At 44.4% G+C, this 12,516-nt stretch overlaps 2 pseudogenes; one reads left to right on the plus strand and one right to left on the minus strand.

The window, feature by feature from the left end:
• Positions 1–517: 517 nt before the first annotated feature.
• On the minus strand, positions 518–1,038 carry LOC110317775 (annotated as a pseudogene).
• An 8,099-nt stretch (positions 1,039–9,137) lies between these two features.
• LOC110317885 lies at positions 9,138–12,241 on the plus strand (annotated as a pseudogene).
• The last annotated feature ends 275 nt before the right edge of the window (positions 12,242–12,516 follow it).

Consider the following 12,516-nt stretch of genomic DNA (forward strand, 5'->3'; position numbering starts at 1 on the left):
ACTCTGGGATGACCTCATCTTAACCAATGACATGGCACAGGCTTTATTTTTAATAAGATCATTATATGAAATCTTTTTTTTTAAAAAACAAGAAGTTTATTTAAACAACAAGACGCTTGACTTGAAGGGAAAACTATCTAAGATCATTTTGTTCAAGAGTAATTTATCCCTACTTAAAGACAGATTGCCCTACATGTAACAGCTACGTACAAAAAAGTTATAAAATTGTCCTTGGTTTTACAATGATAAATAAAAAAACATCAAAATTCTCCAATCGAACAAGGTATGCAAGGATTTGGTGTTGTTGGTTTTTTTTTTTGTTTGTTAAAACAATGAGAGCAAAATAACTTACTGGAATATAAAGATAAGAGCTGAATGAGCATGCCACTAATGGAGAAGGGGGTATTTTCACAAACCCAGTACTTTCCCCCAGACCATCTCCATCTGATGTCAACCAGAACAGAGCATTGGCCATTTAGTTTAAAAAAGGAAAAGAAAAAGAAAGAGCTCATGCACATACACCAGTTACTTTATGTACAATAAAGAAATGGGGACAGGGAAATGAAAGAAGAGAGAAAACTATACTGTAGTAGTCAGGATGTGGTGGGACCAAATTGTGGCTTTCTAATTGAGAATGTATTCTTGGTCTATAACAAAATTCTGGAGTAAAGTAGCAGGCTCCCTTTTTAGAAGACACCTCCAGTCTGCTGCTGGAACACATCCACCGTATCTTCATCCTCCATTTCCAACTGGGCAGGTGTGTCTGCTTCGTTGATTGGCTGCCCATCAAACCGGAATCTGATCCGCCTCATTGACAAACCCTGCCGTTCACAATAGGCTTTCATTAGTTTACTAAGTGGTGTGTGCCTCTTAATCTTAAACTGCACCACAGAACCATCCTGTCCCGCCACCTTCAAGTTAATACGATCGTTGTTCTCAGTCTTGACTCCTTCCTTGGGTTTCTCGTCGGCCATGGCGAGTGCCGGAGTCTCCTCAGCTGCCGCTTCACAAAAGAGGCACCGGGTCCACCCTGAGGGAGCACACCCATTATATGAAATCTTGATGGTTAAGTTTATTTCAAAATATACCTGTCTTCTTTAAAGGAACGCAACTGAACTGAACAGATCTTGCTCAATATACCATATTATGTGTAGATGTTATGTGCCCTTAGGCTCTTCTTGCATTGTAATTTCTTTTTTTTTTTTTTTTTTTTTTTTTTTATTGTGATTTCTTATATTTCCCTTATTGTCAGAGAACTCCATATATTTGACTAGGGCCACTGGTTTAGAGAGGACACCACTACTAGGTGCTTGGCTCATGATCTGCCTAGGGTGATGTGTTGCTGGAAGGAAGGCTATCAGGGTGACACGTTCAGTATNCACACCCATTATATGAAATCTTGATGGTTAAGTTTATTTCAAAATATACCTGTCTTCTTTAAAGGAACGCAACTGAACTGAACAGATCTTGCTCATTATACAATGGGATGTGTGGATGTTATTTCCCCTTAGGCTCTTCTTGCTTTGTAATTTTTTTTTTTTTTTTTTTTTTTTTTTGCATTGTAATTTCTTATACTTCCCTTATTTTTAGATGACTCCATAGACTTGACTATGGCCAGTGTTTTAGAGAGGACACCACTACTAGGTGCTTGGCTCATGATCTGCCTAGGGTGATGTGTTGCTGGAAGGAAGGCTATCAGGGTGACACGTTCAGTATATCTTAGGCTACAACATGAATTATCTTTGTAGACCTTGACTTTGGTTATCTAATGTGTCAGATTTCTATGCTGCGGAGTTACCCATTTTTCTCTTTTTCCACACTGTGCATGCTAGAAATTAATACACAGAGCTGAAGAAACTCTGTGCTTGTTCTCTGAGGGTAAATATCTATATAAGTTACTTTGAATTCATTTGCAAGAAGATCTGACTCTTAAACCTATTATTAAGTTCTTCAATCATTTATGTGTATCAGTATGAACTGATAGGGTTTTTATTTTATATTTGGGTTATATGCATTGCTACTTTATTCATCTTGTTAGCCAATTAATCAGGTTTGTTACTAGAGGTCCTTTCAGCTGAGTCTTCTATCCCTTTACTAGAGACACATTATGGGTATAAATGTCCTGAAAGTCACCGAGTAAGGTTAGCAAACAGTGGTAGTAAGGGTGTGACTTTATTCTATTAGGTCTGGGGTCTTCTCCTCCAGAAAAGCATAAGTTCATGCTTTCCCCTGTCTCTCCCCCAGCCTCTTGTGTCTGTTGTCTGTTTAAAAGAAAGGTCTGTGAGAATATAGTGAACAAGTGGCCATCACCCCAGAGGGCATCTGATCTTGGACTTCCTGAGCCTCCTGAGCCGTGAGAAGGAGGTTTGCCTCACTTGTCACAAAGTCTGCAGCATTTTGTCATGGTGGCTCCAGCAGATGAATGCAAAGCATTGATTTTTTTTTTTTTTTGAGCATGTCCTGAGTTTTGGCACTAGATGAAGCAGGAGGCTCTCCTTCTGTATTTCCTGTCCCAGTCCTACCTAGAATCAGCCCTTCCCAAGGGTCACGGGTACTTTTGATTAAGCTGATCTTCTATTCATTGGCATGCAGCTGGGCTCACTATATATTAATTATACTTTCAGGATATGTTCAAACCAGATGTCTTTCAGATGAGTTATAAAGTGATTATTTCTGAGGTGAAGAGGGAAGAGGGGGTCAGATGATTCATCTTCTCCTGCAGTGGCTGAGGTCACTGGGCCCTCGAGTGTTTCAGAGGCTGAACAGAAGCCACCAAACTGGAGCCTAGGCTTTCCCTCTGAGGAGAGTGTTCTCTACCTGCCATGTCTCAGTGCACAGCCTCAGTCACAAGGTTGGTGTGGTAGCAGAGATGAATCAGCCACAGCCTGAACTCCTAGAAAGGATGAATGCAAACATCCCATCCTTTCCTGCCTTCACATCATGAGAAAGCATTGGATAGCAGCATTCGCTTACTTCCACCATTGCTTAGTGGTACAAAGGAATTCAGACTCCTTTCCCCCGTGGGTCTGAATGTCCAGGTTTATGCTCAGCCAAGGTAGCAGGGGCACCCAGAGTTCCCAGGAATATCATGGTCTCTTCCATTTGAACCATCTGTTTTGGAGGTGTTGTGTTTGGGATTGGGTTTTGTGTTGTTTTATTTTGCTTTGTTTTGAGACAGAATCTTACCCAGGAGCTCAGTCTAGACTGGAACTCTTGGCTATCCACCTGCCTCAGCTTCCTGGGACTGTAAGCATGAATTACTCTCTTCAGTTTTGGGGTTGATCTTAGGAGTTCCTTTCCCTTCTTCCGTGGCCCGTCTATACGTGGGTTTTCCCTGCATGGTATGTTTGTACTGTCCCAGTGCGCCAATTCTAGCCTTGGCCTTTAAGTGCTTGGCTTTCCTCAGACAGCCTGGGGGACCATGCAATAGTATGTGAGGATACAGATTCTTCCATCTCTCTCAGAGGTTTACAGACCTAACACATGACTCAGGGATAATATACAAACTCTGTAAACCTCTTCCTTTTCCACAGCCCGTTAGGTGTGGGTGGGCAGGCACCCCCCTCTCTCTCATACAGCTGATACTCCCCGTATAATACGCTATATCTCCCTCCCTCCTGGATAGCATCGATCCCTTTCCCTTCTGAGGACCACCAGATGGATGAGGCCCAGAGATAGAAACCAGCTTAACTATAAGGGAGGTCTATCATCCTGGCATCCTAAAATACTATTCTTGATAGAATTGCTGCATTAACTCGATTTATGTGTGGTTAAAAGCTCGACTATGCTCTGATTCAAAACCCATTTGTCGGGTGCCTGACATGTTTCAAGTGCTCAATCCATTGTAAGAAATGGGTCCCCGACCTTCTCCTCCCTCCACCTCCTGCTTCTCTCCTTCCATACACAAGCTGACCAGCATCACTTCACAGTCATGCCTTCGAATCTGCGTTCAGTGGTTCTAGATCAAGTACTTCAAACGATGCACAGCTTTCTCTTGAATAATTTGCATCTTGTCTTCACCATTGCCTCTTGTGGAACATATTTCCCCGAGCAGCTCCTGAAGACTAGCATCACTCACCCACCTCCTGCAGCTTCAGCCTGCCCGCTTCACTGTTCATCTGTCTCTGTAAGTTTTCCATAAGCTTTATTCGATGATGACTCCATTAGTTAATGTCCTACCTGAAAAAGAACTGTATCAGTTCAGGACTCCCAAGGCCAAGTTCTCAGCACAAAGGAGATTTATTTGCCCCAGAGGGACAAAGGACAAGGAATAAGAGACAAAGACAGGAGATAGAGGATATGGGAGAAGGGGAGGGAACAAGGGAAGGCAAAGGGGTATTTGTCCCAGAGTGGGGAAAAAGGACTGCCTTTGGATAGAGAGGAGACAGACATAAAAATGGTGGTTTATAAAGGCAAAAGGGGAGCCTCATGTTAGGGTGAGGTGTTTAATTTTAACTGGACATATTAATTAGTTGAGCCAAAGGGGGCTTTTGATTGTTAGACTTTATTACTTTAACAGCTGGTAATCAGCTTCAGGAGTAGGGAGTGGCCACGTTTAATAGAACTCGGTGGCTCACTTTCTGAATGTAATCTGATGTTTTGTCTGCTTGTTTGTTTGTTTGTTTGCTTGCAATGCAAGGGGAATGAGGGAGAAGGGCAAGGCCTGCCAGAGCCATGTTTGCCATGCTCGGGCTGACTAGAGTCCCTCCACTGTCTCCCACTTGGCTCGCTGCTCTTCTTCCTGCTCCGTTGACAGGCATACTGTGGTGGTTTGTAGATGCTTGGTCCAGGGAGTGGCACTATTTGGAGGGGTGGCCTTGTTGGAGTAGGTGTGGCCTTGAAGGAAGAAAGGTGTCACTGTCAGGGTGGGCAATGAGACCCTCCTCCTAACCACATGGGAGCCAGTCGCCTAACAGCCTTCAGATGAAGATGTAAGACTCTCAGTTCCTCCTGCACCATCCCTGCCCGGATGCTGCCATGCTACCTCCTTGACAATTATGGATTGAACCTCTGTAAGCCAGCCCCAATGAAATGTTGTCCTTATAAGAGTTGCCTTGGTCACGGTGCCTCTTCACAGCAATAAAACCCTAAGACACATACCCAAACTGAAGATGGGTTCTCGGCTGGTTCTGAATGAAGGAGAGAGTCAAGTGATACTCAGTAGTGTAACTTCGGTGTTGAAGAAATCAACCAACCTCTTTCTTTAACAGGTTCATGCCAACACCCAGGAAGCTGAAGCAGGAGGACTGAGAACTCAGGGCCAGTGTGATCAACAAAATGACCTCTGGGGTGATGAAGAGAGGAAGTTGGAGGGAGAGAAGGAAGGGGGAGGGAGAGAGAAAGAGGTAGAAAATTCCACCCCCCCCTTCATTTCTCCTGATGGGCAATGAAACAACATGGCTTTCAGCTAGGAACATTTATTGAACACCCGAAACAAAAGAAGTGAATGTCAGAGGGCATACATAACCCCCTGGGCTGTGATCTCTAAATTCTACGTTCAGGAGCCCTGACTGTGGACATTGAGGGAATGAAGAAAGCATTGACGCAGAGAAACACAATACAGCAGGCTCAGGTGGGGCTTTCTAGCGGCTACTACAGCAGCTCTCTGGAACCTAGTGTGTTTATTAGGTATGGCCTTGTGAGTGGTGTTAAGAGGCAGAGGATAGGGAGTGGCTTAGCTGGTTTCTGTAGGAGGTCTCTGTGGGCAAGCAGTCTCAGGAGGCAGAAGAGGTTACAGTTGCTTGTCTTCCCACACACTCTTACAGATTATCATCGTTCGAATGTGCTCAGCCCAGGGAGTGGCACTATTTGGAGGTCTGGCCTTGTTGGAGTAGGTGTGGCCTTGTTGAAAAAGGTGTGTCACTGTGGGCATGGGCCTTAGGACCCTCACTCCATCTGCCTGGAAGTCAGTCTTCTCCTTGCAGCCTTCAGATGACGATGTAGAACAGCTCCTCCTGTACCATGTCTGCCTGGACTCTGCCATGCTCCCGCCTTGATGATAATGGACTGAACCTTTGAACCTGTAAGCCAGTCAACAATTAAATGTTGTCCTTGTAAGAATTTCCTTGGTCCTGGTGTCTGTTCACAGCAGTAAAATCCTAAGACACACACTCATACACTCACTCATACGAAGTCATACAGACTCCTGGGGGAAGCTTTGCCATCCCTCAGCCAGGTAAGGTTTGGCTGAAGCTTTAGGGCCCTGGACATGGCTGTGCCCCTGTCAACAATACACATTCAACTGAGTACTTCACTCATTCAGAGCTTCCCCTGCTCCCTACAGGGTCTTCCTGCTTCGCCCAGCTGTTCTTGACCTCCAGAGCTAAGCTATCTTCCCGCCTCAGTCTCCGAAGCGGTTGGGTGGAACTTAAGCCTATGGTGCCCTCACTTGTTTCTCACACCCATTAAAAAAAAAGAAAAGAAAAGAAAAGAAAACCTCCACTATGAGTTCTGTGTTCCCAATAAAATTCTCAAATTCATCTTTCAGTGGTTTTGCATGTTTTGAGATGTGTTTTACTTGGCCATTTTTATTTTTGTATCCTTCACGTTTTAAATAAATAAGTGGGCTCAAGTTTATATCTGCAATTAACTGCAATGTTTTCAAAATATGCTTTACCACGGCCTCCTTAAGTTGCAGTGTGTCTTAAATCAGGCTTCTATCTTAAAAATAAAGAGGCGGCAGTGAGTAAAATGCCTGATTATTCACTTTAAATGGACCACTATGTGTAAATGCACTTCGTTAACCTTGCCGAAGCATTGATTGCTACCATCAACGCGATCAGCAGTGCTGCAAAGACTCTGAGATCAAATTTTCTTCCTTAAGAAATTATTTAAGAATCGGAAATGGGGTAACATTTAGTTACTTGATGAAAGCGGCATAGATTTCCTATTCTGGGGAGCGATAGAAATTGCTACAACCTCATTGCGTGGAAAGTAATGGCCCCGAAGACTAGGGAGGAGAGAGAAAAGCAGAATCAAGGAAATGATTTTTGCAGGAGTAATTACAGATTGTGAGGTGGTGGTTGTGTTTAAGGGATTTTGAATGGGATTTTAATTTAGGGAACATTAAATATCAGGGTAGTTAACCCAAGGACAAGGGAGACCTGATAAGCTCTGAGCTATTTTCTTGTCATGGAGGATTACCTGATATTTCTTCCAATAAGCTCCTGATTTTATGCAAATCAGCAAAGCCTGTGCAATACAGGCAGGCCAAATCCGAAGCAAAATTTGAGAAAAAGCAGCAGAAAAGACAACGCTGGTACCACGCACCTTCTGTTTTGTCTGACGAGTGGAAGTGGGACTGGGACAGAAGTGGCCAGTTTAAGTGTTGAACTGTTCCATTTCTCTGAGCCTTACTCTAGTCATTTATAAAACATCCCAGATGAATCACTGAGGGACCACACGCTCACTCGTTTACTTTACAAGAGTCTGACATTTATGTGGGAGAAACTTGCCTACCGTTCTCTGTGGTGAGCTGGGCAAACATGGCCTCCCTTAAGCCGGTCACAGTCAAGCTTACACAAGTGTTCACAGGGCCTGGGTTCAGTCAGCAGGCTTTTGGGTGATTGCTTCTGGGAGGAACCATAAAATGATACAGTATATGAATCTAAATCTTTCCTTTTGGGACACTGATTTTGAGATCCTTCTGCATAAGTTATTGAGAGATTGCTTCTCAGTTCCCAATGTACTGCCCCTTACTTCCCGCCCCCACCTCCCACACCCCGCTTTTATTTTTTCGGTGCTCTCTGTAATGTGAAGCTGGCCCCTTTATGGTTTTTCTTTATTCATTGAGTTTACCAGTAGAGGGTGCTAGAGAGACATTATAGGAGAAGAGTTTTCTTGCCCCCCCCCCCTTTTTTTTCTGCCCTCGCCTACTTCTTTACTTTTGGCTGGGGATTTAAGGATTACACCCAGGACGCCTGCACTGTGAGCAGCTTCTGCCTGCGGCATTTGGCTCCTCTAGGCACAGGGCTTCTCTTACTAATGCTCCCTTTGCAGGAAAGCAGCCTTCTGCAGTGTATTCAGCATGTCTGTGCCCAGCTCCAGCAGAGCACAGAGGCTGACGACTTTCCCAGGAACCCTTAGGAAACCTTTACGGTAAAATCTCTCTATTGAGGCATCTCCCTTTGGGTAGCTCCTCTAATGAGCCACAACTTCCAGTAAGTCCTGCTAGCTAGTCATTGATGACTTCATTGTTACATTGTTAACAGTTACACCCTTCAACAATGGCTCCATCAGTCCAGAGTACTATAATGAAGTGCCACAGAATGGGTAGGAACTTATTCCTCACAGCTCTGAGGTCTGGAGATCTGGGATCAGTATGCCATCATGATTGGGTTTCAGTGAACTCGCATGATGCCACACTGCTGACTTCTAAGGGGGACACAGACTGAGAAAACTCTCTGGGCTCCCTCGACAAAGCTGTTGACCTTGATCATGAAGGCTGCAGCCTCAAGACCTGGTCCCCTCTAGTCTGGATCTCAGGGATAGGCAGAAGGAGTAGGGTCTGAGATACAGTGTCTCAGCCTGAGTTGGTGGCTAGAAATCTATCATGTCCATGTGCAAAGTGCTCCTCGATTCTCAATAGCAAAACTGTCATCACTTCAGTCTCTTCTTACAGCTCAGGCTTGGTAGTAAACTCCTTGTTCACATCACTGGCTCACAAGGGACTCTAAGCTACCCAAGCTGCCTGCAGCGCCCCCATTTATATTGATGTTGTTTATGTAGAACCTCATGCCCAGTCAAAGAAGACACCTTTGCCTATGCTTACACGGATGTCAGACTGGACTTAAAATGCATGTTCAGGTCTCATGGCTTGAACGAAGTATTAATTATCCAGTTTCATTTAATAGAGGAAATATCTGGGGACATTAAAAAGTATCTGATTTCCTCATAATTGAATACCAAGTTAAATATGGGAGAGTTAAAAAAAAAAAAAAGGGTCTGGAACCAGAATCCTGGCATTCTGACTCTAATCCAATATTTTTTCTTTGCTGTTACAGTGAATCTACTCAGGACAAAACATACTACTTCAGCAGTCACTTGCATAGGACTTCATTAGATATTCACATTCTAGGATGCTTGTTGGCTAGGAGGAGGTTGGGCAATTGTGCAGTTCAGCACCAGAGAGTCAAGTCATGGACTATATATACCACCCACGAGACCTAGAAGGTAAGTGGACATTACTGTAAATTTAAATATCTACATTATAGGGTCATTTATCAAGGGAACAAAGTCTCACATGCATGAAGCTACTGTGATTATCACTGGGCTTAGGAAAACAAGGTAAATGAAAAGATCATTAAATCACGACAAACCACTAGCACACTCCTGTGATTACAGTGTCTGGGAGGCAGAGGCAGAGGCAGGAGGATGTCCTGTTTGAGCTTGCTTTGGGACTCCTACCAAGAGCCTTTCTCAGAAGTGTCGCTACCGTCTCCAACCAGCGGAAAAGATGTGATGAAACCGATGTCCTTCTCAAAGCAGTTTATTCAGGAACATAACTATGTGCACTAAAAAGATCCCCCGACCTCTCTCGGCCATCCCCTTTTATACCCTCTAGTCCCCTCCCCATCACCCTATTCCACGTAGGCACAGTTCATTGGCACAGGACTACATTTGTCACATCATCTGATCTTTCGTCGTGGTGCATCTGTGCAGTGCAGTTTAACGGATGTGGCTATCTTGAGGGATATGAGGAAGTCAGTTGTTAGCCTTTAGACTTAGCAGCAGTCCCGGGCGCCATCTTGGGGCAGCGGCCAAACCCGCTCCTCACACAGAAGAAGAAAAAAAATCATGATAAACCCATCCCCCTTTACTTAATTGTTTTCCTCACATTTCCATACCTTCAGTTGAGGAGAGAAAGACTTCAAAATCCTTTTCTAGTGTTTCTCCCTGACTTGCCATTGTTTCTGCTCCTTCATAGAGACTTTGTGTCTTGTAGCACAGTGTGGAATGTGTTTGAATCCGTCTAAAGGAGGTGATCCCTCCTTCATCCTTCCTTTCAATGGTCACTGTGGATAAATGGAAAGTAAGATGTATCTGGATTCGTGTATCCTCAGAGCCTCTCTCCTGCCTGCCTGGCCCCATTGTCACAGAGTCACATAGGCCCTCCTGGGCTATCATCCTCTGTGACTGATGGCTGACTCTAGGGCTGAGATCCACACAATGTTACAGACATCTCCTCAACCCCTCAGCAGTCAGGGAATCTCTCTTGCAGGACATTTTTGTTTAAGAGATTTAGGTTCAATGAACCACAAAGAAGTGCCCATTTCTTCATTTGCATGTTTGTGATTTTATTTTGCATATTTAATTTTAGGTGAAAATCTGTGTTGAGATAATAAATGATGGAGGAGAAGTAGTGGCTTAGATGGGGCTGAAGGGCTCTTGCTGCTCTTCCAGAGGAACTGAGTTCAGTTTGCAGTACCCACAACAGATGGCTCACAACCAGCTGCAACTCCAGCTCCGGGGGAAACCTACTCCATCTTCTAGACTCCAGGGGCATCTGCATTCACATGCTTGCATGTGGACATACACACACACACACACACACACACACACACACACACACACACACACAAAATTAACAATGAATCTCAATTAAAAAGTACTAAATGATATTGAGGTAAAGGTTGATAGACTTTGTTTTGTTCCTATACTTAAGATATATTCTCTCCTGAGTAATAATAATAATTGTTTTCACTTTACAGGAAAAAAAATTCAAGTGTGGAAAAACGATGTGGGTCCATTTGGCTTAAGAATTATCTTCTCAGTTGGCCACACTGCTTCTTTAGCTATGAATTGTCTATCATCGTGAACTGGTACAGCTCTCATGCACATTAGAGTGGTGCTTTCTGTTTCCTGCTGCTTCTGGAGTCAGGATCGTGGTCTTTCTCTGAACGCAGTTCATTTCCATTTATTCACACACAGAACATACTCAAGAACAATGCATCATTTGCTACACTGACCGCCTATGCCCTGATGCTCTCCGGGCTTTGAGTGTATTGACTCTATGGTTCTCTTTCCTAACTAGCTCAACTCGAATCGTGACTGGCTAAAGCTTGGCCATGGTTTTTCTGCCTTCAAACAGAATGATGACTTTAACCACGGCGCCTGCCATCTTGTGTTTTATTCATCAGACTGGATGGGCCTGAAGAAGAGACTGAGGCAAACAAGTAGATGGTTAGACTGAGCATCTTAGCCTTTGTGCCACTGTCTGCCTTCTCATCCCAGAGAGGTTCTTAGAAGAGGAGAAGGACTCCTCCTCCTCCTCCTCCTCCTCCTCCTCCTCCTCCTCTGTCTTCTTCTTCTTTTTTGGGAAAACACCAAATGGTGAATGATACCTGTGCAGTGAGAAGTCCTTGAGGACCCAGGGGCCCAGGATTAGGAGGCTGCAGTGGCTTCTACGGAGGATTTGGCAGCAATCTTAGGGGCCATGGTTGGTTGTGGTTGAGGCAGTGACTGTGGTCCAGGCCGTGGCTGTGGTCGAGGCTATGAGGCTTGTGGGGGTAAAGCTGAAACCAAGGAGTGGATACCTGTTACCACACTGGGCCTCCTGGTTAAGGACATGAAGATCAAGTCCTTGGAGGAGATCTACCTGTTTTCCCTGCCCATTAAGGAGTCTGAGATCATTGACTTTTTCCTAAAGGATGAGGTTCTGAAAATCATGCCAGTGCAGAAGCAGACTCGGGCTGACCAGCGGGCCAGGTTCAAGTCTTTCAGCGCTATTGGGGACTACAAAGGCTATGTTGGTCTTGGTGCTCCAAGGAGGTTACCACTGCCATACAAGGGGCCATCATCTTGGCCAAGCTTTCCATCATCTCTGTGTGGAGAGTCTACTGGGGGAACAAGATTGGCAAGCTCCACACTGTTCCATGCAAGGTGACAGGCTGCTGTGGCTCTGTGCTGGTGCATCTCATTTCTGCCCCGAGGGGCCCTGGCACTGTCTCTGCTACTGTGCCCAAGAAGCTACTGATGATGGCTGGTATAGATGACTGCTACACTTCTGCCAGAGGCTTCCCTGGGCACCCTGGGCAACTTTGCCAAGGCCACCTTTGATGCTACCTCCAAGACCCACAGCTACCTGACCCCTGACCTCTGGAAAGACACTACGTTCACCAAGTCTCCTTATCAGGAATTCATTGATCATCTTGTGAAACCCCACACCAGAGTCTCTCTTCAGAGGACCCAGGCTCCAGCTGTGGTTACCACAAAAGGGTTTTTATATAAGAAAAAGAAATAATTCAAGTTTGTTTTTAAAAAACAAAACAAAAAAACAAAAAAAAAGGAGAGGAGAGGGAAGTTGCACAAAAAATTCTAGTTGTTTAACCTCAATTTGGTATAAGCATATTTTATACCATTTCAAAACAATATCTTAAAGACATTTGATTTAAAGTATTTTCTTTTCTTTTTTTTTTTTTTTTTTGGTTTTTCGAGATAGGGTTTCTCTGTATAGCCCTGGCTGTCCTGGAACTCACTCTGTAGACCAGGCTGACCTCGAACTCAGAAATCCGCCTG

This window comes from Mus pahari, chromosome 3 (assembly GCF_900095145.1).
Source record: "Mus pahari chromosome 3, PAHARI_EIJ_v1.1, whole genome shotgun sequence".
Classification (NCBI taxonomy): domain Eukaryota; kingdom Metazoa; phylum Chordata; class Mammalia; order Rodentia; family Muridae; genus Mus; species Mus pahari.